The sequence below is a fragment of the Ursus arctos genome, unplaced genomic scaffold (genome assembly GCF_023065955.2).
Source record: "Ursus arctos isolate Adak ecotype North America unplaced genomic scaffold, UrsArc2.0 scaffold_20, whole genome shotgun sequence".
NCBI lineage: Eukaryota > Metazoa > Chordata > Mammalia > Carnivora > Ursidae > Ursus > Ursus arctos.
Window position 1 is genome coordinate 41,822,462 of NW_026622875.1, and position 23,822 is coordinate 41,846,283.

At 38.2% G+C, this 23,822-nt stretch overlaps 1 protein-coding gene and 1 non-coding gene across 2 annotated transcripts in view; one reads left to right on the forward strand and one right to left on the reverse strand.

Moving 5' to 3' along the window:
• NEK10 (NIMA related kinase 10) overlaps nucleotides 1-23,822 on the reverse strand; it is a 214,918-nt gene that overhangs the window by 86,817 nt on the left and 104,279 nt on the right. The gene's annotated exons all lie outside the window — the stretch shown is intronic.
• LOC113254180 (U6 spliceosomal RNA) lies at nucleotides 859-962 on the forward strand. Its single transcript, XR_003315706.3, has one exon. It is a non-coding gene; the product is annotated as a U6 spliceosomal RNA (small nuclear RNA).

The window sequence follows — 23,822 nt, forward strand, 5'->3', positions numbered from 1 at the left end:
ACACACAAAGATGTAACAATGTAATGGAAGTTAAATCAAATAAAATTTTTAAAAAGAGGTTAACTATGTGAGGTGATGGATAAGCTACTTAGCTTGACTGCGCTAATTATTTCACAAAGTGTAAGTACACTGAAACATCACTAATTATTTCACAAAGTATGAGTACACTGAAACATCACTAATTATTTCACAAAGTGTAAGTGCACTGAAACATCACACTGCACACCTTCACCATATACAATTTTTAATTGTTAATAACACCTCAACAGAGCTGGAAAAAAATTTTAAGTGAAGCCAGGGGTAGTAAAGAGTTAAGTGGATGGCAAAGGAACAATGTGTATTTATTATAAATATTTTAACAAATAAGTAATCGTAACTCACAATCAGCAGTCTTTGAGACGGGGCTGCTACACATGACCTCTGTTTTACAAAATCATAATTCACAAATTGATAGTGAAAATAAGACAGAAGAAAGATGAGGCTGGAAGGATGCTTAATTTAATTTTTTCAAAAGATAAACTTTTTGTTTAGATTTTAAAATGCCACCACTAGCCCTTCACTGATATAAAAACAATTGAGTTGCTAATTGCCAAGGATTCTTATTTACTAAGTGAGGTAAACAAGAAAAACAGTGGACCTTGATGTGTCTTAAAACATTTTAAAATATGAATATTTTGATAACTCTTAAGTAATTCAATAATATGATGATTTATGTAAGTTTAGAGGAGGCACTTTCTTCCTTTAAACAGACCAAAGTAAATGAAATTCGATAACAGATGTTAAAAGGTTTTGTGCGTAGGTAAGTATATTCTTTCCTGCAGTCGTCATATTATCATGTTTGTTAAAGTTTTGATTATTGGACTCACTTCAGCACATGTAATAAAATTAGAATGATGGAGTGAAGATTAGCGTGACATCTGCACAAGGATGACATGCAAATTTGTGAAGTGCTCCATGTTTTGGAAGCAGTAAGATGACACGCAAAAGGTACCGTACATTAGGACTATCCGCTAGTCAATAAATAAAGTTGTTTCCTCTAGGGGTAAAGAGTAACAATTCTGATCCTGCTCTATATGTATCCTGGAATTAGCAGATGGCAAAAGCCAGACTTCTCACTGTTGGAGAGGGATCCCATTGATAAGCAAGGAAAGAGGTAGGTTTGGTGCACTCTACTCACAGGGTATTAAAATAGAGTTGAAGACAACACCATGAACTCATGTTTAGCCTGTTATTGATACCTATGGTTGCATATAGAAATAGTCATAGATACCTGTATGTACACAGGTTAGTATATACATATATCTCCTTGCTCTGCCAGCTGAAAAGGCCTAGAGATGACAACATCCCAGTAGCAACGAGCACTCTTAGCTCCAGATCTTAGTTTGTTTGTTCGTTCTCTTTCTTTCTTTTTGATAGAGAAAGAGAGAGAAAGAGCACATGAGTGTTGGGAGGGAAGGACAGAGGGACAGAGAGAGAGAGAGAATCTTAAGCAGACTCCATGCCCAGAGAAGAACCCAACATGGGACTCCATGTCACAACTCCGAGGTCATGACCAGAGCTGAAATCAAGAGTCATACGCTTAACTAACTGAGCCACCCAGGTGCCCCCAGATCTTGGTTTTTAATACCATTCTCTAACAAAAAGAATCAGGACTCCTTGGAGAAATGCTTGATTCTAGGACTGGGGGCAGGATATGTACCAAATGAGCCTGGAGCATCTTGTATTGCCAGGAAGTTAGTGTTCAAAAGAAAAAAAAAAAAACTTATAATGATGAGGTTATGTCAAAGGGGCACAGAACACAACCTAAAGAGCTCCCAGTGACCAAACATGGGACAATTAAATTAAATAGTGTATTAGTCAGTTTGAGGTACCATAACAAAAGACGATAGATGGAATGTCTTAAGCAAGAATAAACAGGAATTTATTTCTCACAATTCAGAAAGCTGGGAAGTCTAAAATCAAGGTACTAGCCAATTCTGTTCTGCGGTAAGGGCCCTCTTCCTGGCCTGCAGATGGCCACTTTCCTGCTGTATCCTCACATGGATGGGGGTGGGGGGTGGAGGGAGGACTGTGCTGGGGGGTGACTGGTCTTCTTGTAAGAGCACTGATTCCGTCATGAGGGCCCCATCTTCCTGATCTCATCTAAACCTAATTACTTCACAAAGGCCCATCTCCAAACACTATCACAGGACCTTCAGAGAACAACTAGTTTTCACCTAAAGTCAGGAGGTGAAGTTTCAGAGGAGACACTAAGAGGAGACTGCTAATCTCAGAAGGCATTCCAGGGAGTTGAAGTAGAAGAGCAGGGCAGAGGGGAAGGAATGGTGGTCAATGACAGCCAAAGGAGAAGAGACCGAGGGCACAGTCAGAGATAACAGCACTCCCATCCTCTCTGACAGCAGTGGCCCAGCTGAGCCTAGTCCTTGAGCCTAGTCTCTCCTGCTCTAGGCCACCCTCTCTACAACCACTCGAGTGACCTTCCCCTAACAGAAAGGTGATCCTTCACCACTTCTTGGAAACAGACCATGTTCTGCCATTGCCCTATGAGTCTCATCCATTAAAAACAACAAAAACAAATAATGTAAAATCCATCCTTGACCCCAAGTCTTCCTGTAACTACCACCTTTTCCTTCATTTCAAAGCAAAGTCTTTTGAAAGAGGGATTCCTGTTTTCCCTCTCCACTTCCTTAGCCACCATCCATCATTCAAATCTAGTCCAGCATCTATTCCTACCTTGCCATTGGCAGGGCTCCTCCTTAGAGCACCAGTGGATTACTAATTGCCTCACTTATTTTAAGTGACTTCCCTGAAATTTTTGACACTATCAACTGAAACTTACTTGTTGAGACATTATTTTTTTCATTCATTCATTCATTCATTCATTCATTCATTCAATAAACCTCCAAAGTACCAGGCACTGGTCTACCTGCTTAGAATGTATCAACAAAGGCACTTGTCCTCACGGAGCTTACCTTCCAGTAAGAAACAGGTGGCAGGGAAGATATAAAGCACAACACAACTATCAAAAAGTAAATTACATTACATAGTATTGTAGTAGGTGATAAATGCTATAGGAAATAGAAAACTTGGATTAGGATAAAGGAGGTCCGGAGTGGATAGGGGGAGGCAGGTTGCAATATTAAAAAAGGTAGTCCCTTCGGTCCTCTCAGTTCCCATAAAATGGTGCTTTTTCCTTTCATCCATGTGTTAAATGACGTTTTTCTTCTCACTCTTCACTCTCTCCTTGGATAATTTCTTTCACGCCCAAGGCTTCCATTAAAACCATACGTGGACAATTCCCAGACCTAATGGCCATCCACGTGCCCCTCAGGCACACGCACCACATACTGTGGTGGCTCTGTTACAAACCACTGATTCTTAGGATAAAGTCCTGGACTCTGAATGCGTGTCTATTTACCAATCAGAACTGAGAACCCAACCGATGTCAACAACCCTCCCACTTTCTGAAATTTCTTTTTTTCGGGCGTGGGGGGCAGAGGGAGGGAGAGAATCTGAAGCAGGCTCCCTACCCAGCGCAGAGCGCTACATGGTTGGGCCTGATCTCAAAACCCTGAGATCATGACCTGAGCTGAAATCAAGAGTTGCCCATTTAACCAACTGAGCCGCCCCAGGGTCCCTCTTGAATTTCAAGGACTGTTCCTGAGGTGTAGCAAAAGGGCCAAGGCATCTCTGCAGACAGAGGCCCGAGCTTCTGTACCAGGGAGATAGTCGGTCCCAGGGAGCCCTCTTAACCCTGGGGCTTGTTTTCTTCATAATTCCTGGTGGAACCTGTGGCTGTTTTTGCCCCAACACTACCTCCTGAGGCAAACATTTCTTTTTATTTTTCTACTTCCATCTCTGCTTCCATTTGCATTTCAAACAATCTTTTGGTTTTTAAAGATGTGTGTGTGTGTATGAGTGTGTGTGTGTGTGTGTGTGTGTGTGTGTGTGTGTGTGTGTGTGTGTGTAATTGAGGGTGCACCCATGTGTGGGTCCATGGGAACTTCTTCTTAATCTGAGAGACTCAGGGCTGGCTACTCTGCATCCCATTGAAACTTTCTGATCTCAAGATCCAATGTTTCCACAGCATCTGCACTTCAGATTATCCCCAATTCCTGGTGTGTCTACCATTATCACACTAGTGACCCGCAGATAAACTTAACCTGCCAAATGCTAGCACTTGCCACAGGAGATAAACTTATAATATGTGACATCTGTAAGTTCATAAGAATGAGCTTATATACAGCGCTAACAAGCAGAAAGAAATACTAGAGCTGAGGGAGATTTATCTGTTGAAGGGCATATGAAATTGGAGAAGAAATTAGAATTTTTAGAGAAATTGAAAAGCTATTATTAAAGTATCTCATTGGCGATATAGTGATGTCACAGCTTAGAAGTGGGGCCGGGAGACATCATAAAAGAAAATTTTGCCTAACAAATACTAAAAATTACTAATAAAAGAATCTTGAGTTGTTTAGGACACAGGTAAGGCTAAATGTTCAGAGATAAGTTTCTTTTATTGAAATAATTCACCCAAGAACATTGGCTTCACTGGGTAAGGGTAGAAAGGGATTTTTTGCATCCCACTGCAATGCATTAATTCTAAGTCTATTAAAAAGTACATTTCATTCTCAGGTTCTGGCTATCAAACGTTCATCTCCCTAGACTGCCTTTAAGAAGAAGGAGAACAAGAACTAATTTATCATTGTTAAGTGAAAAAGAAACAAAAATGTTAATTTTAAAAGAATATAAACTGGGAACACAAGACCCACTATTTGCTCACTCAAGGAGGCAAAAGTCCCTGTGAATTCATGGGGATAAAAAACTGACCTGAAGTGACATAATTAAATGTATAGGCCAATAATTATAGTTTGTTGAGACCGAAGAGCAAATTATGCTCTATCTTAGAATGATTCAATATAGAACGTTTAGCAATGAGAGGATGGATACAGTGAATGCACGCACACAAGCACATATGTGTGTGTGTGCATATTATTGGCACATGTCTATGATTGTTGGAGGTGGGTAAAATGTTTCTGAGAAATAGCTCAAAAAACAATCACTATGGTGGGATGGGAATCGATGAGAATGAATGGAAATGAGGGAAGCTGGGAGAACCCAGAGGAAATAAGTGGCTAGGGGCACTTTCTGGAGAGTGAGCAATGTGATACTCAGACATTCAGTGAGATGAGCAGAGCTTAGCAAAAAGCACTCTAGGCAGAATGATGAATGCACTTGCAAGATCCTTCCATGTTCTGATTTCTTCTATGAGACCCTACTTATTAAGTACCTGCAGGCATAAATAGAATATGGTCTAGTCCCTCTAGAGCCACAGCAGTGAAAGGGCATTCTCATCAGCCCAGTGTGTTCCCCACTATGCAAGGGTGAAGGGAGTGAGCTGAAGGGGAGGCAAAGAAGCAGGGGAGCCACCGCTAATGCGATGGCCAAGGAAACAGGGAGGAAAGGAATTCCACAGGACTGACTGGATGTGAGAAAGAAAATAAGGGAAGGGAAGACCCCTCATTTCCAGACTCCCAAGTGTCTGGCTTGAACGATGGGGTGGGTGTCGGTATCATTAACATAGATACAGTCGGAGCCCGTGTGGGAGAAGAAACTAGACCAGTTTGGAATGTATTAATTCATGCCTATGAGATCCATAGTTGATAACATCAACTTATTACCAATGGGTAATATCATTCTGGATATTAAGAGTCTCTTAAAGTCTTATCCTTGGAGGTTCTGAACCCTGGTATCATGGAAAAGTTCTCAGTTCACAGAAGCCTGCTGCCATAAGCAGATAAAGAGATTTGATATCTAAACAGTTCCAATACTGTTCTAAACACAAGCTTCTTATAGAGAGAAAAGAAAATTGGATGACACATTTAAGAACCATGGAATAATAGACTATGCCTGAAGAAAACTGGCCGTGCCTTCATCACAAATTTTAGGGCCTACCTGCCTCTAAGTTGCATCTAGGATTGGCAGCCTTAGCCAATAAAAATCCAAGACACTCAGTTAAATTTGAATTACTAAAATAATGCAATATTTGGGACAAATTTATACTAAAAAAATACAATACCTGGGACACAGACTGAAAAACTCCTTGTTTATCTGAAATTCAAATTTTATTTGGCATCCTGTATTTTATCCGGCAACCCTAGTTGCAATGTTATTTGTGTACTCTCCGTTGTTAGTGTTCAAGTCATCCTTCTTATAGAAAAGCATACAAAAAGCTATCTACATATTAAATATGGTTTTCTTCACTTACTTTATAAAAATAATGAAAGCAGTGTATTTATATGGGCATTTGGGACATTTCTCAAAAGTATTGCATTTCTCTCATGTTGCATGAAGACATGTATCAATGTGTCTTAGCACCAATGAAATCAATGATTAGAAGGTTCTTTTAAATATAAGCACCATCTTAAAGTACAAAACACATATGAATATATGAAATGTTAAATCCAGGCCCAATGAGCATATCTTATCTGTAAGTGATTTAGTTAAATAATAAATACACTGGATTATGATTCATCATAATAGCCTCATTAGTTCCAAGGTTGAGGTAGGCCATGACTGGTTTCTAGACACCAAACCTTCACACTGGGTCACCTGCCTCCTGTGGATTGGGTTTAGGGAGATATATGATTCAGACCCCTAAGCAACATTTTATAAACTAGAATGGCAAGACACTTACTGAAAGAGTTATCAATATACTTTCTGTGAACAAGGGGTAGATGACTCTTAAAACTAAAACTGAGGGGCGCCTGGGTGGCACAGTGGTTAAGCGTATGCCTTCGGCTCAGGGCATGATCCCGGAGTTCTGGGATCGAGCCCCACATCAGGCTCCTCCGCTATGAGCCTGCTTCTTCCTCTCCCACTCCCCCTGCTTGTGTTCCCTCTCTCACTGGCTGTCTCTATCTCTGTCAAATAAATAAATAAATAAATCTTTAAAAAAAAAAAAAACTAAAACTGACCCATCATTTCATGACTAATGCAATACTTCTTTAAGCCAGGGAAGCATTTATATGTAATATATATAAAACTCATGATAGTACAAAGAATAAATAGATTGATACTGTCTTATGCAAAATAAGACCTATGAACACAAGTGTGTCTGTCAATCTGCCTTTAATTGATGTGATGTTTTAACTGGAAAATGAAAAGTCAAGTTAGACTCAATTTTCATCTCCCCACTAGGATCAGCAGACACTGCCCGGGTAGCACAACTGAGTTTAGATCATTTTATCTGACACTGCAATTTCCTGCAGTGCAGAATCTGCTCATGAGATAATTACGTACAAGTGTCATGAAAAATTCTATGTGCTGAACAAATGCAGAGTGCCATCATCATCATCATTATTTATTACACAGGGAAACCTGGCACCTTTTATGAGGACTGTGTCAATAAGGGGGTTAGAAAAAAACAGGCATCACAGCAGACAAGGTAGTGATGATGGGACTGCCATATTTCTGAATCCTGAAGACAGATGTCTGACTGGACAACCAAATGAATATTTGACCGTTGGCCTACTTAAGTCAAAGTCAAATAGGCCAAAGACTTTTACCACTCTCAGGGAAAAAAATTGGTAGTGCTGACCGTGCCATCAGGCTATCTCTTCCACCAGGTCCAACTTGAGAAAAGTGTATGTGACCTCAAAACACTGGTGGTAGTCTACTCTCATCCTGTTGTACCTATGGGGCCTCCAGATCTTTGCCCCTAGTTCACGGCAACACTTTTCTAGCATGTTCACTCCCTTCACCACCAAGCAATACTAGGCTTTAACATAGAGATCTAGTTCTACCTATTGCGTGAAACATTCTCTTACCAAGCCAGCAAACACAGATGGCCTGACACCAAATTGAAAAAGCACTACAGCCCATACTCTTCCCTAGTCATACTTTCATCGACTCAACAAATATGTATTGAACACCTACTGTGTGCCAGGTACTGTTGTAGATGTTGGGACATAGCAGTGAATGAAACACATCAAAAATCCCAGGTCTCATGACATTTACATTATGCTAAGGGAGACAATGAACATAAAAGCAAATAAATACAAATTTATTAAGTGCTATGAAGAAAAGAGTTGTTATTAGAAGTAAAAGTATATTTCATGAGTTAGCATTTAACTGTTCTGTGGCTATTTGACCTTTGGTGGGTCTCAATTTTCTCATCTCTATAAGAGAGATTTGTAAGATCTATTCCTGTTTTGAAACGCTGTGTTCATTAATTAAGGTTTAAAAACATCTTAATGACAGATATATATACAGTTTTATAAGGAAGATTAAATTTGTTTTTCAGTGTGACCTAAACATTGGGGATATTGGGGATAGAGTCAATATTATGTTCAAAATTAGAGCACTTGCTACTCAAAAACAAATATGTGAGCAAATAATTTTCGATGATATCTTACTTTCGCTACACTACTAAAACCTGTTTTATATTTAAGATTTTTAAACAAAACCAAAGGATTTTTTTTAAATGATTTTTATTATATTATGTTAATCACCATACAGTACATCCCCGGTTTCCGATGTAAAGTTCGATGATTCATTAGTTGCGCATAACACCCAGTGCACCATGCAATACATGCCCTCCTTACTACCCATCACCGGTCTATCCCATTCCCCCACCCCCCTCCCCTCTGAGGCCCTCAGTTTGTTTCTCATAGTCCATAGTCTCTCATGCTTTATTCCCCCTTCTGATTACCCCCCCTTTCTTTATCCCTTTCTTCCCCTACCGATCATCCTAGTTCTTATGTTCCATAGACGAGAGAAATCATATGATATTTGTCTTTCTCTGCTTGACTTATTTCACTTAGCATTATCTACTCCAGTGTCGTCCATGTTGCAGAAAATGTTAAGAATTCGTTCTTTCTGACAGCTGAGTAATATTCCATTGTATATATGGACCACAACTTCTTAATCCAGTCATCTGTTGAAGGGCATCTCGGCTCCTTCCACGATTTAGCTATTGTGGACAATGCTGCTATGAACATTGGGGTGCATATGGCCCTTCTCTTCACTACGTCTGTATCTTTGGGGTAAACACCCAGTAGTGCAATGGCTGGGTCATAGGGTAGCTCAATTTTTAACTTTTTAAGGGACCTCCACACTGTTTTCCAGAGTGGCTGTACCAACTTACCAAAGGATTTTTTAATTCTAAAAGACAACTAGTACATATTTCAAAATTATTTTTCAGAATTCATCCTTTTTTTTAAAAAAGACTTTATTTATTTATTTGACAGAGTCGGGGGTAGAGAGAAAGAGAGAGAGCACAAGCAGGGGAGTGACAGGCAGAGGGAGAGGGAGAAGCAGGCTTCCCCCTGAGCAGAGAGCCTGACCTGGGGCTTAATTCCAGGACCCTGGGATCATGACCTAAGCTGAAGGCAGACACTTAACTGACTGAGCCACCCAGGCACCCCAAGAATTCATCCTTTTTAATTGTAGATGTCTTAGACTGACTCCTCACAGTATTTCCTCATGAAATACTGGGCAAATAGATCCTAGATCTGTAATTTTAGGTGACTGAAGAAGAAAAGAAAAGCATTCCTCTTTCATCTTTTAAACAGAAGTTCCATAATTCTGAATATATGAAAAACCTTTGCCATGGCCTTTGGCAGCCTTCTCATGATTGATTTCACTCTTTCTCCCTGTTCTTGATAAGTAAATCATTTGCTAAACCCCAACAAAGAAAACTATCAATAACAACAGATTCACTGTGATTTGGGGAATACAGAAAAGCCTCCTACACCCACAGTATCTGCCCTGCGGCCAATGTCTGCATCTCATAAGTAGTGATCTCTTCCTTTGTGTTAAACACTGTAGATGTTCCCAGGAAACTGATAAGGAGAAATGAGAAGGAAAAGATTAAAACACAGGGAATCAATGGCCATAGTATTGATAAACTGGTTGACAATGAGCTAGAGGACAACAGCCTGATATATTGAGTTCAAGCCACATGGGAAGCATCTTTATACTAGAGTTCCTAAAATTAGAGTATGAAATGAAAACAGAGTAGAGGAATACAGAAGAAAGAGATTCCATAGAGCAAGGGAGGATGAATTAAGTCACATTTTATGACAATTGCTCTTTGCTGACTGTAACTCTGATATGACGAGAGAAACTGTTTCCCTTCATACATGGTTTTGCTGACATTCTGCTTTGCCATAATTGGTTATTGTCTCTATTAACCTGATTAAAATTAGGGTTTAAAATAAAAGCAATTGTCCACTGTATGACTCCTAGATTTCTGTGTAAATGTTAAAGAATGAGGGTCCATTTTTACCACCATTTTATCCACACTACATTGTTAATTTCCTTCCTCCTATAAGCAAAGAGCTAAATGGTCTATCTAAACTTTTCTCTTATTCAAGTCACCAAAATGCAAGGCAGGCAGCTTTTACTTTCTTTAGAAGGATCAACCTTGAAAATTTCCCAACTCCCAACACCACTGAAATTAATTTTAACAATCTGAACATTTATCAAAATAATCCCTTCTTCTCTCTTTTAAACACAGTAACTACAGATTTTCAAAACAGAAAGGAATAAAGCACTGCATTCAGTACCAAATGCATTGTGTTCCATTTACGAATTAACTGTTATCTGTGTAGTCCATGGGAAGCCAGCTCTTTGTGGAGAAAATAAATCAATTTAGCAATGAACCTGGTGTGGCTGAATGGAATGACACCTTGACACTGTGGGACTGTGGAAAATTAGCTATCTTCTTTGTGCTTTGTTTCCTTCCCAATACAACAGGAAAATGACCTGTCAAATATGTTAGAAAGATTGCCAAATGCAACACATTTTTAAAATATAAGGTATAGGGATACCAAATTCACTCAAATAATTTCTACTCCTCCCTTTTCCTCAAATGTTGGAAGCTTGAATAGGGGAAAGGGAGAAAGAGAAACAGAAAAAGTGAAATAAGGATTCTACTTTGCTTTGTTACCACATTTAGAGATTGTCACCTTAATTTATTGTACCAACACTGAAAGATTCAATGCTTTTAAACTGATTACTCGATCTGTTTCCTCTCCTTTTTCAAATTTATGAAAATTATAAACTAACAAGTTTTGTGAATGGGTTTATTGTCTAAGAAAACAGGTCATACTCAAAAGGAGAGTTCTCAATAGTCAATGAAAAGACAAAGAACTCCAGACAGAGTCATTACAAATGCAATACAACAACAAGAAATAATAAAAGTGACTGAGGGCAAAACAAAAATAATTTATAATACTAATATGAAACAAAGGAAACACTTGAGACAAACAAACAAAAAAGTATTTAGTACAATGATAGCCACTTGTCACTGATGAAAAGTAAAATTGAAAATAGATTCATAAACCATAACATATTTGCTCTAAATTGCATAAAAATTAACAAAATAGGAACTGTTATAAATATAAAGACCACTATTATGGAATGATGTGTGCCCCCCAAAATTGATAGCCTAACCCCCAATGGGATGGTATTAAGCGGGGGCCCTTTGGGAGGTGGTTAGGTCATGAAGGCAAAGCCCTCATGAATGAGATTGAAGAGACTAGAGCCCTTTTAAAAGAAATCCCAGAAAGCTCTCTTGTCCCTTCGACATATGTTGGACATGTTGAGAAGATAGCCCTCTGTGAACCAAGAAGCAAGCCTCACCAGACACCAAATCTGTCAGTGGTTTGATCTTAGATTTCACAGCCTATACAACTGTGAGAAATAAACTGTTTTTATAAACTACCCAGTCCATGTCTGTTATAAGCCTGAACTAAAATAACCACTAAATTAAAAAACAAACAAAAAAACACAATAGTAGATGACGATTTTTATACACCAATTTATCACTGACATAAGTAAGAATATAGAAGATCTGAATAATTTGTCAATTAATATAGTCGGATAAACATATATTGAGCTCTGTGACCTAAAAATAAAATAAAGTCTCTTCAAAGAATCTACAAAACTTGCATAAACTTCACTACATTTCATGTGTAGCAGACTATTCCCTTGGTGACTTGCCAATGAAGCACTTTTACTGGTAAGCATACCCTTGTACGCTCCTTTCATACATAATTTCTGGGCTTGGCCATGTGACTGGCATTAGCCAATAAGACATTAGCGAGTGTTATGCTAACATGGAGGCTATATTTTTGTAACTCCAACTCTTGAGATAATCCCTTTCAGCTCTCAGCCACCATAATGTAGGAAATGAAGCCTGATCTAGCCATGTAAAGAGAACACATGGAAGTAAACCAAGCACCCAGCCAATAGCTCCAGGTGAGCTCCCACCAAATGGCCAGTACCAACCATCACTGGAAGAGATTTCTCCTGCCCCAGTTGAGCTGCCCAGTTGAAGCTGCATGGAGCAGATATAAGCTATCCTCAAAAAGCCCTGACCAATTTGCAGAATTTGAGCAAATAACTATTTTTGTATCAATCCACCCATTTGGGGGTGAATGATTATCTGAATCATCAGAGTATAAAGAATTTCTTAACTTATTCTGAAAAACTGTAATTATATAAGTTATATTCTACGACATAATAAAATCAAATAAAAAAATAAGCTTCAAAGAAAAGCCCCAAAACATTGAAATGCCAAATATATATATATATATATTACTTATAAGTGAATGAGATCAAATTTTAAAAATAATTTAGAAAATAAAGACAATGAGAATGATACACACAAAAACTAATAAAATCAATACACTTAAAAGGATTGAAGTTATACAAAGTATGTTCATCAACCACACTGGAATGGAAACTAGGCAGAATTAACAGAAGGAAATTTGGGGAATACATAAACCTGTGAAAATTAAACAACACACTCTTAAATAACCAATAGATCAAAGAAGTTAAAAGGATAGCTGGAAATACCTTGAGATGAATGAAAACAAAAATAAAACATAGCAAAACCTATGGGATGTCCCTATATCAGTGCTTATAAGGGAATTTACAGCTATAAATGCCTATATAATAAGAGAAGAAAGATCTTAAAAATGTTTCCTAACCTACTACCCTAAGAAACTAGACAAAGAAGAGCAAACTAAACCCCAAGCAAGGAAGAAAGATAGTAATAAAGATTAATCCAGAAATAAATAAAATAGAGAATAGAAAAACAGAGAAAAGCAATAAAAACAATAGTTGGTTCTTCTAAAAATCAACAAAATTGACCACCTTTAGCTAGACTGACCAAGAAAAAAATGAAAGAGAAGACTCAAATTACTAAAATTAGGAATGAAAGACAAAACACTACTATTGACCTTAAAGAAGTAAGGGAAAAAAAAAAAAAAAAGAAAAGGTATACTAAGAACAATTGTACCAAAGTAGATGACCTAGAGAGAATGGAAAAATTACTAGAAACACACAAAAATACCAAAATCGACTGAAGTAGAAAAGGGAAATCTGAATAGAACAATAACAAAAAATTGAATTAATAATCAAAAAACTTCCCATAAGGGAAAACCCAGAACCAGATGACTTCACTGGTGAATTCTATCAATGTGTAAAGATGGAACAGCAATCCTTCACAAATTGTACTAAGAAACAGAAAAGGAAGGAACACTTTGTAACTCATTCAAAGAGGACGGTATTACCATGATATCAAAACCAAAGGCATAATAATAGAAGAAAATTACAGACTAATATCTCATGAATATAGACATAAAAACTTCAACAAAACATTAGCACATCAACGTGGATGGAACTGGAGCTTATTATGCTGAGCAAAATAAGTCAGTCAGAGAAAGACAATTATCAGATGGTTTCAGTCATGTGTGGAATATAAGAAACAGTGCAGAGGATCATAGGGGAAGGGTGGGAAAACTGAATGAGAAGAAATCGGGGAGGGAGACAAACTGTGACAGACTCTTAACTATAGGAAACAAACTGAGGGTTGCTGGAGGGGATGTGGGTGGGGGGTTGGGGTAACCAAGTGAGGGGCATTAAGGAGGGCATGTGATGTGATGAGCACTGGGTGTTATACACAACTGATGAATTACTGAACTCTACATCTGAAACTAGTGATGTACTATATGTTGGCTAATTGAATTTAAATTAAAACAAAACAAAATAAACAAACAAAAAAACCACTAGCACACTGAACCTAACAACATGGATTAAGGATTATACACCATGACCAAGTGGGATTTATCTCAGATTCAAGATTGGTTTGAAATATGAAAATCAATCAATATAATACACTACACTGACAGAATGAAAGACGTTATCTCAATAGATGCAGAAAAAGCATTGGACAAAATCCAACTCTCTTTCATGATAAAAGCACTCAACAAACTAGCAACAGAAGGAAACTTCCTCAGCCTAATAAAAGACATCTGTACAATCCTCAAGTAACATCATACTTAACAATAAAACCTAAAAGTGTCCCCTCATAAGGGTAAATACAAATATATTTTTTAAAAAACAGAATTTTTCCTGATACAAAAAGGACTTTCCAATGCCCTCCCCTCTTTTTCCTAGAGCATTTACCTTAGAAAACTTGTCATTGTGGGCATCTGGGTAGCTTAGTCTGTCAAGTGTCCAACTCCTGATTTCAGCTCAGGTTGTGATCTCAGGGTTGTGAGATCGAGCCCCATGTTGGGCTCCATGCTGGGCATTGACCCTGCTTAAGGTTCTCTCTCTTTCCCTCTTCCTCTGCCTCTCCCTACCCCCCCCCCAAAACAAACAAACAAAACCTTGTCATTGTGAATCCTTTCTCTGTCCCTTGAAGATATACATAAATCTTTTTAAAATCCAAATAAGCCTTTTATCAGTTTTACAACCAGGAGTCTTTTTCTTAAGGATCTGAGAGCCATCCCTTTGAAATCATCAAGGAAGATAGTGCCCCTACCTCCCAGTTCCCACGGGAGGGTAGGAGTCTAACTTCAGCTGGCTCTTGCCTCCAAGTTACAAACCTATCCTGTCATAAAGATAGGAGAAATTGGTTTTTCTTTTGGATAAAGGCAATTAGCAAACACAGGTGGCTACCCCAATTACCAGGTGAATTTACCATGAACTACGTGTGACAAATGCTGCTGTCAATTCCACTTACTTGAAGACTAGTTATCATTTATCTTGAAAACATGTACGTAATGGATTGCATCTGCTTAGTTGTATCATTCTATCTTTACATTCTCTTTAGTGAATTACCTGTGATGCAGACCCCATTCTGGTTTGATGCTTATTCAATAATAAGACTGTTTTCTCTTCAACTTTTATTGAGAGTTTATCTGGGTTGGCAGGAGATTTTCTTTTTTAGTTTATATTTCCCTAATATCTCCTAAGATCGGGAACAAGACAAGGATGTCTGCTGTCATAATTTCTCTTCAAAATTGTACTGGATTTTCTAGCCAGAGCAGTTAGGCAGGAAAAGAAAATAAAAGGCATTCACATTGAAAAAAAGGAGAAAAACTATTTCTATTCACAGATGGCATGATCTTGTATGTAGAAAATCCTAGAAAATACACAAAAACAGTCACAGCTAAGGTTGTATGATTTAAGATCACTATACAAAACTCAATTCTATTTCTATACACTAGCAATGAACAATCCAAGATTAAATTAAGACAACAATTTCATTTAAAAGAGGATCATAAAAGAATATACGTAGGAATAAATTTAACAAAAGAAGTGTACTACTTGTACACTAAAAATTATAAAACACTGTTGAAAAAAAGATGACCTAAATAAAGGGAAAAACATCTTGTATTCAAAGACTGGAAGACAATATTGTTCAGATAGCTGAATTAGCTTTCTCTTATTGCTACAACAAATTACCACAAACTTAATGGCTTAAAACGCAAATATACTATCTTCCAGTTCTAGATGGTTCCAAAATGATTCTGCCAGGCCAAAATCAAGGCTTTGGTAAAGCTGCATTCTTTTCTGAAGGCTCTGGGGAAGAATCTACTTCCTTTCCTTGCCTTTTCCAGTTTGTAAAGACCACCTCCATTCCTTGACTTATGGCCCTTCCATTTTCAAAGCTGGCAATGGCCAGTTCAGTCTTTGACATAACACATCACTCTGACACTCTTCTGCTTCCCTTTCACATTTAAAGGCACTTGTCATTACATTGGGAGCAACACCTCCATCTGCTACATTATTCCCCTTTATCATGGAACGTAACATATTCACAGGTTCCAGGGACTATATTAGGATTGTGACTATCTTGGGATAGAAGGTAGCAATGCAGGGAGGTGGGGGAAGTACACTTTTCTGCCTACCACAATGGGAACATTCACAAAATTGACCTACAGATTCAACTCAGCTGGGGGTTTTTGCAGACATTGACAGGCTAAACCTAAAATTGATATGAAAACACACAGGACACAGAATAGCCAAAATAATCTTGAAAAATAAGAACAAAGTTGGAGGATTCACACTTCCTGATTTCAAAACTTACTACAAAGCTACACTAATCAAGATTGTGTGACAGGTATAGGGATAGGCATATTTCAACTAAATCTTTATATTTATGGTCAAAGGATTCTTTATAACAATACCAAGACAATGCAATGGAGAAAGAATTGTCTTTTCAACAAATAGTGCTAGGACAACTAGATATCCAGATGCAAAAGAATTAACTTAAAACCCTATCTCACATCATATATAAAAATTAACTAAATGTATCACAGGCATAAACATAAGAATTAAAACTATAAAACTTTTAGAAGAAAATATAGATGTAGGTCTTTATGACTTTGAATTAGGCAATTATTTCTCAGATAGGATACTTAAGCTCAGCAACTAAATCAGTAAGTTGGATTTCAATAAAATTAAAATTTTTATGCTTCAAAGGACGCTACAAGAAAGTGAAAAAAGAATCCACAGAGTCTGGGAAAAATATTTGTAAATCATATGCCTAATAAGGGCCTGGTATGCAGAGCAAGTAAGAATTCTTATGACCCAATAATTAAACAAAAATAATCCAATTTACAAATGGGTAAAAAAAACCCAAGTTGTTCAACATCATTGCTCACAAGGAAATGGAAATCAAAACCACAGTGAGATAATACATCATATCCACTAAGATGGCTAGAGTCAAAGAGACAAATATTAATAAGTGCTGAGGATGCTAGGGAGAGATGGGAATCCTCAGATGTTGCTGGTGGGAAGGTAAAATGGTGCAGCCACTTTGGAAGACATCTTGGCAGTTAGCCAAAGAGTTAAACATAGAATTACCATATTGAGGAGTATGACTCCAGACTGTGCCAAAATCCTATGTGTAATCTTTCAGGTCTGACCATAGGCACTTGCAAGGCTTTGATTAGCAGAACTCATGATGGATAAGTTGCCCTCTCCACATCAGACCTGGCGCATTGTGGGTGTTATTACAGTTCCTGGAGGGAGTTGCATTCAAGTACTCAGTCCACCCCCCAACCCCAGCCAGCCATGTTCATATGCACAGCTGCATTTCTAGCCCAGGCACCTCCATTCAGAGGCCTCTACCAGAGGACGTAACTGGGGCACTTTCCAGGAACCTCAGCTGAGACCACCTTTCGGGGGGCCTTGGCTGAGGCAGGGCTTTCAGCTTCTGGCAACACTTCCATATACTATTAATGAATAGCCATACACACTGTAAATGTATAAAAACATGAAAGAATATACACCAACTTCAGGGTAGTGGTTACATCTGGGAAAGAAAGGGAAATAGAGTTAGGAGAGGCCTCCAACTGAATCCATAACATTATTTCTTTAAAGAGTTTTTTTTCTTAAGTAAAGATAATAAATTTATTAAAACTGAATGTGCATAAATGAACATTTGTTAATGTTTGAAATATTTCATAATAAAAAACAAGCAATATTGAAATAATAGTTAATACTAGATGGTGGGATTATATGAGACTGTAATTTTTTTCTTGATACATTTATATATTTTTCAAATTTTTCCAACCAATACAAATTTCTTTTATAATGGTAACAAATAATACATGTTTTTCAAAAATGTATCACTACCAGTAAAATTACTTAAGCAGAGACTGTAAAAAAAATGAACCAGTATAGGCACCTGGCTGGCTTAGTTGGTAGAACATGTAACTCTTGTACTCAGGGTTGTGAGTTTGAGCCCCATGTTGGGCGTAGAGATTACTTCTTTAAAAATACTTAAAAAATGAACCAGCATTAAAATCTTATTGTGGTATAAAAATCTCCACGCACATTTGTTAATATAGGGCTGAGAAATGCTTTTTTAAAAAAATGCAAGCCAAAATTAGTATCCAAAATATACACAGGACTTATACAACTCAACACCTCAAAACCAAATAATCCAATTAGAAAAGTAAGGAGGGCACGTATTGCTTGGTGCACTGGGTGTTATACGCAACTAATGAATCATCGAACTTTACATCAAAAACCAGAGAGGTACTGTATGGTGACTAACAGAATATAATAAAAAAACATTAAAAAAAGTAAATTAAAAAAAAGAAAATGGACAGAAGACATGAACAGATATTCCTCCAAAGAAGACATACAGATGGCCAACAGACACATGAAAAGATAATCAATATCACTTATCATCAGGGAAATGCAAATCAAAACTACAATGAGATATCACCTTATACCTGTCAAAATGGCTAAAATCAAAAACACAAGAAACAAGTGTTGATGAGGATGTGGAGAAAAAAGAACCCTCATGCACCGTTGGTGGGAATGCCAACTGGTGCAGCCACTGTGGAAAACAGTATGGAGGTTCCTCAAAAAGCTGAAAATATAACTACCCTATCAACCAACAATCACACTACTAGGTATTTACCCCCAAAATACAAAAATACTAATTCAAAGGGATACATGCACCCCTATGTTTACACAGCATTATTTACAATAGTCAAACTATGGAAGCAGCCCAAGTGCCCATTGATAGGAGATGAATGGATAAAGAAGATGTGATACACACACACACACACACACACACACACACACAAAGGAATATTATTCAGCCATAAAAAAGAATGAAATTTTGTCATTTGCAACAATATGGATGGAGCTAGAGAGTATAAATGCTAAGTGAAATAAGTCAGTCGGAGAAGGACAAATACCACATGATTTCAATCATATGTGGAATTTAAGAAACAAAACAAACAAGCAAAGGAAAAAGAAAAAGAGGGAGAGGCAAACCAAGAAACAGACTCAACTGTAGAGCACAAACTGATCGTTACCAGAAGGGAGGTGGGTGGGGGATGGGTGAAATGGGTGAAGGGAATTAAGAGCACACGTATCATGATGAGCACTGAGTAATGCATAGAATTGTTGAATCACTATATTGTACACCTGAAACTAATATAACATGTATGTTATATTAGTTTGTTAACTATATGTAACATGTATGTTAAGTATACTGGAACCAAAATAAAAAGCTTAATAAAAAAATGCAAGCCAAAATGTAAAAGCTGAACTTTATACATATCCAAATTATAAGTGCCAGTCAGGAACTGAAATGCAAATAATTATAGCTATAACAGTCATCCTTTTGAAAACATGACCTTAAATGAACCAGGATTATCTGAATGTGTTTATTCAAGCTATTACTATAAATTACTCTGTGTAGAGCTATAGCTAATGATTAATAGTTTTTTTTTCTTAGAGCTGGAACATCTCATTCAATAGTGTTCAAAGATTTTTGAGCACGCAAACACCCAATGAATAGAAGAGATCAAAACAGAGGTACTCTGTTTGAAGTAGGAGGCTGAGTCCTGAGTTCCTGCTTGCTCCACAGATCATGCCCTCTCTGACACCTTTAAGTCTCGTCAACGGCTCCTTCCCCTCTGAACAACAACATTCTCTATTTCTTGGTTTCTGACCACCACCACCACCACCCCACATTCTTCCACAGCACAGTTTTCTCTACTGGTTGTGGCCATAGTTCTATCTGCCACAGCTTATCACCCTCGCCCCTGCGGTCTTGCCTTAGCCCTTACCACTCCCCCGAAACCCCTAAACTTGGTAATCACTATCCATCTGAAAATCCAAGGGATATTATTCTCCTTCAGGTTTCCCTCCCAAACCACTCTTGGTAACCACTGCCGATCTGCAGATCCAAGGGATATCCTTCAGCTCTTTTCACTGAGTCATGAATTCACTTTATGAGAATGACAATTCTCAATACTTGGCCTTTCTACAGTACAGGATGCTGTTGACCTTGGAAAAGCACTGTGCTCCTTCTCAGAAACTTTCTCATGTCTCGTCTGACACTATTTACTCTGGGCTTTCCTTCTTCTACCTCCTCTCTGCCTACTCCTTCCAAGTCTCCCCCGAGGCTTCCTCTGTCTGTGTCTACCCCATAAATGTGACTCCTCAAAGTCTTGCTCAGCACTTGTCTGTTTCACAACCTGTCCCACCCAGATGCTGATGACTCTGTGTCTCCTCACCAGCCAGGAACTCTCCCCTGAGGCTCCTAAAACATATTTTGGGTTACTTACTGGACATGACAGCCTTATAACCTCAAAAGCAACTCAAACTCAACATACTCAAAACTAAATTATTCACTTCCTCTTCTTTGCAAATTCTTCCCTATGTCTTCCCTAATCATGCAGATGCTACTGTGGGCTGAATCGTCCTCCCAAAAAATGTGCTGAAGTACTAACTCCCAGTACCTGTGAATGTAACCTTATTTGGAATTAGGATCTTTGCAGATGTAATCAAGATGAGGCTATACTTGGGGTACCTGGGTGGCTCAGTCGTTAAGCGACTGCCTTCGGCTCAGGTCATGATCCCAGGTTCCTGGGATTGAGCCCTGCATCGGGCTCCCTGCTTGGCGGGAAGCCTGTTAGTCCCTCTCCCACTCCCCCTGTTTGTGTTCCCTCTCTCTCTGTGTCTCTCTCTGTCAAATAAATACAATCTTTAAAAAAAAAAAAAAAGAGGCTATACTTGATTAGGATGGGCCCTAATCCAGTATGACTAACATCCTTATAAGAAGAGAAAACACAGACACAAACCGACACACAGGAAGAATGCCATATGATGACAGAGGCAGAGTTTGGAGGGATGTGTCTACACCTGTGCCCATTCCCAGCTCTGTCCTGTCCTCCTGGACCCTTATCAGCTTGTTCAATGGAAAGTTCCTCTTCCTAACACTGACAACTGTCTAGCCACCCAGGGTGAGGACTTGCCTCCATCCTGGATCCCCTCATGGCAGCCTTGGCGAGAGCTACAGGCATTTCTGTATCCAGGCCTCCACCAACTGCTCTATGGGAGACTGGCGACATACCACTGATGCCACAACACTTCCAATGGGGTTGAGTAACACGACCGAGAAGTATGGTGAAATTAAGGCTTTATAGGATAGACATCTTCGACCAACGAGAGACAAGAGATTAGTTCTTCTCCCTTATTCCCCCAGTGGACTTCTTTAATACACAGAGATTTCTCAAGATCTGTCCAGAGACATCCCACATGACCAAGTAACTGGCTGTTTCCTAGTGAAGCTCTGACAGTCTGGTAACACACCATACTGTATTTACTGTCCCTCTTTCTTGTCCTTGTTTTTTTTTAATTTTCCTTGCTCTTATACCCTGGGAGTACCATCTCCCATTCTTTCAAAAAAAAAAATCATGTTTCACATCTAAAAGTAGAGATAATGATGATCGCTCTCATAAGACCACTGAAAGTATTATATGAGACAAGGCCCAAAATAGTAAGTGCTCAAAAAAGTGTTACTTATTATTATTAATAATAAATACAAAGAGATCTATCACCATTTTTGCATTCCTCTCCCACTTTCATGGGGAAGAGGGAATTGGAGAGTATGCATCTGATGTCTTCTGTTTTCTTTAATCTATACTGTACTCATTAAAAACCATTACTACCACACCTGTGCCACAGAGGCACTACAGCTCATTTATGCAGAAAAGGTACTTATTAAAGGCTATTAAGAGGCTGGCAGAGTCTCTGGAAGGACCCCAGGGTCAGGCTTGGGAGCTGTACAGTGAGGAACAATACCGCTGGTACAGTTAGCACCATTGACACAGGGCTACAGACATCAGGATCCCAATCTCACAATCTTCCATCACCACCTCTGCCCTCGCTCCAAACTGGACTCTGCCCAGCACAGGCCCTCTCCCATTTTCACTTGCAAATCCAACTCTTGCTAAGGTTATCTGAATGATGGAGTCTGAGCCGCATGGTAGCCACTTGATACAGCTGCAAAGAAGGTTAAGAAAACACATTTCTCTGGTGACTTGCTTAAGGAGAGGATATTCATCAAGTAGGAAATTCCCCAAATGTAGAACATGTGTTCCAAAGTCATCTGGACAGTCAGAAAATATGACAAGTGTTCATTCTATACACGTTTGAGGAATTGTCCCAAACCAAATAAAACATAACTACAAATAAAAAAGAAAGACAGAAAAAGAAAGAGGAACTGGGGGAACAATCCAGCTATTGAGGGAATTCTGATAAAGTATATCTTGTGTCCAATAGCCTGTGATGTTCAGGCCTGGGGGTGAGCTCTAGCCATTTTGTGAGGTGACCTAACAGCTGCTGCTGGGGTCACAGGAACACTTTGGGATACCTCAGGAGACGTGGGCTAAATGCCTTGACTCTGGGTGACCCCTTGCTAGCCCTCAGCCAACTCCACAGAGTAATTAAGACTCAAAGTGAAGAGAAGCAAATTCCATTGCAGCTCAATGTGAGTCAACAACCAAGAGTTAGAAATTTAGAAGAGAATATTATCTGGTCAACCAGTATGTGTAACATTACGATGATAGGGTTTTTTTTTATCCTTATTAGAAAAGATGTATGAAAAAATGGAAATGAAAATATTGAAACAAGAAAACAAATCACTTCTATCAAATCTATCCATCCATTATACCACTAATTAAACACAGAATCCTAAAGTTATGTTCTGTTTTTCTCTATGTTACATATACATAAAATAAGTCACCAAGGACTTTAAGTTTTTCCTTTGAAATTTATATACTATCTCCTCTTTAAAAAAAAAAAAGACTTTATTTTTTAAGAGTAGTTTTAAGTTCACAACAAAATTGAAAGAAAGTTATGGAGAATTCTCATGAACCCCATCCCCCCACATCCCCCTTTCTCTTTTATTCCTATTAACAGCAGGTCCAAATCAGCTTTCATCTGAATTATCACAAAGCCTTACTCCTCTAAGTGCTTTCATTCATTCATTCATTCATTCATTCATTCATTCACTGAACAAGTATTTACTGAGCACCTACTACATGCCAAGTCCTCTCTTTCAGAGTTTTGCTATAAAAGAAAAAAGTGGCTCAGTAGCTGAAGAGAAAGAGAAGCATTTGTTTTTAAGACAAGAATAATGACATTATGCTAGCAAATTGGTAGGACTGAGTCAGTGGAAGCAGAGAAATTAATACTGCAGAATTGAGAGGGGAGCATTCTGGAAATTTTTTGTTAATTGTATATGAACAGATTAGGAAGAGACCCTGTTAATCAGAGAAGGTGCCATAAACATGTCTACTTGCCAGTGGCCAACAATTTGGTTAAAAACTACTCAGTCAAAAAGCATTCAGTTAAGACTGATCTAATTTAAATTCTGACATTGATATGTATAAAGGCCTAAGTTTGATACATAGAAAAGCCTAAGAACTCCTAGCTAGCTATTCTTATTTCTATGGCCATAAAAAACTCTGGTGAAAATGAAAATTTCTTTTAGAAAATGAGAAATTAATCACCAGTGAATATCCCCGGTTACTGGATTTTCCACTTATTGATAATTATTTTACTGTAAAAACTTCTTTGCCTTCTTATTTCTAATTGATTTTCAGCCAATTATACATGCCCTGTGTCATACAAATTAGGGAGAAGCTGGATATAATCTTTAATGTCTTAAAAAAGGAAACTTGTTGACCTATGATTTA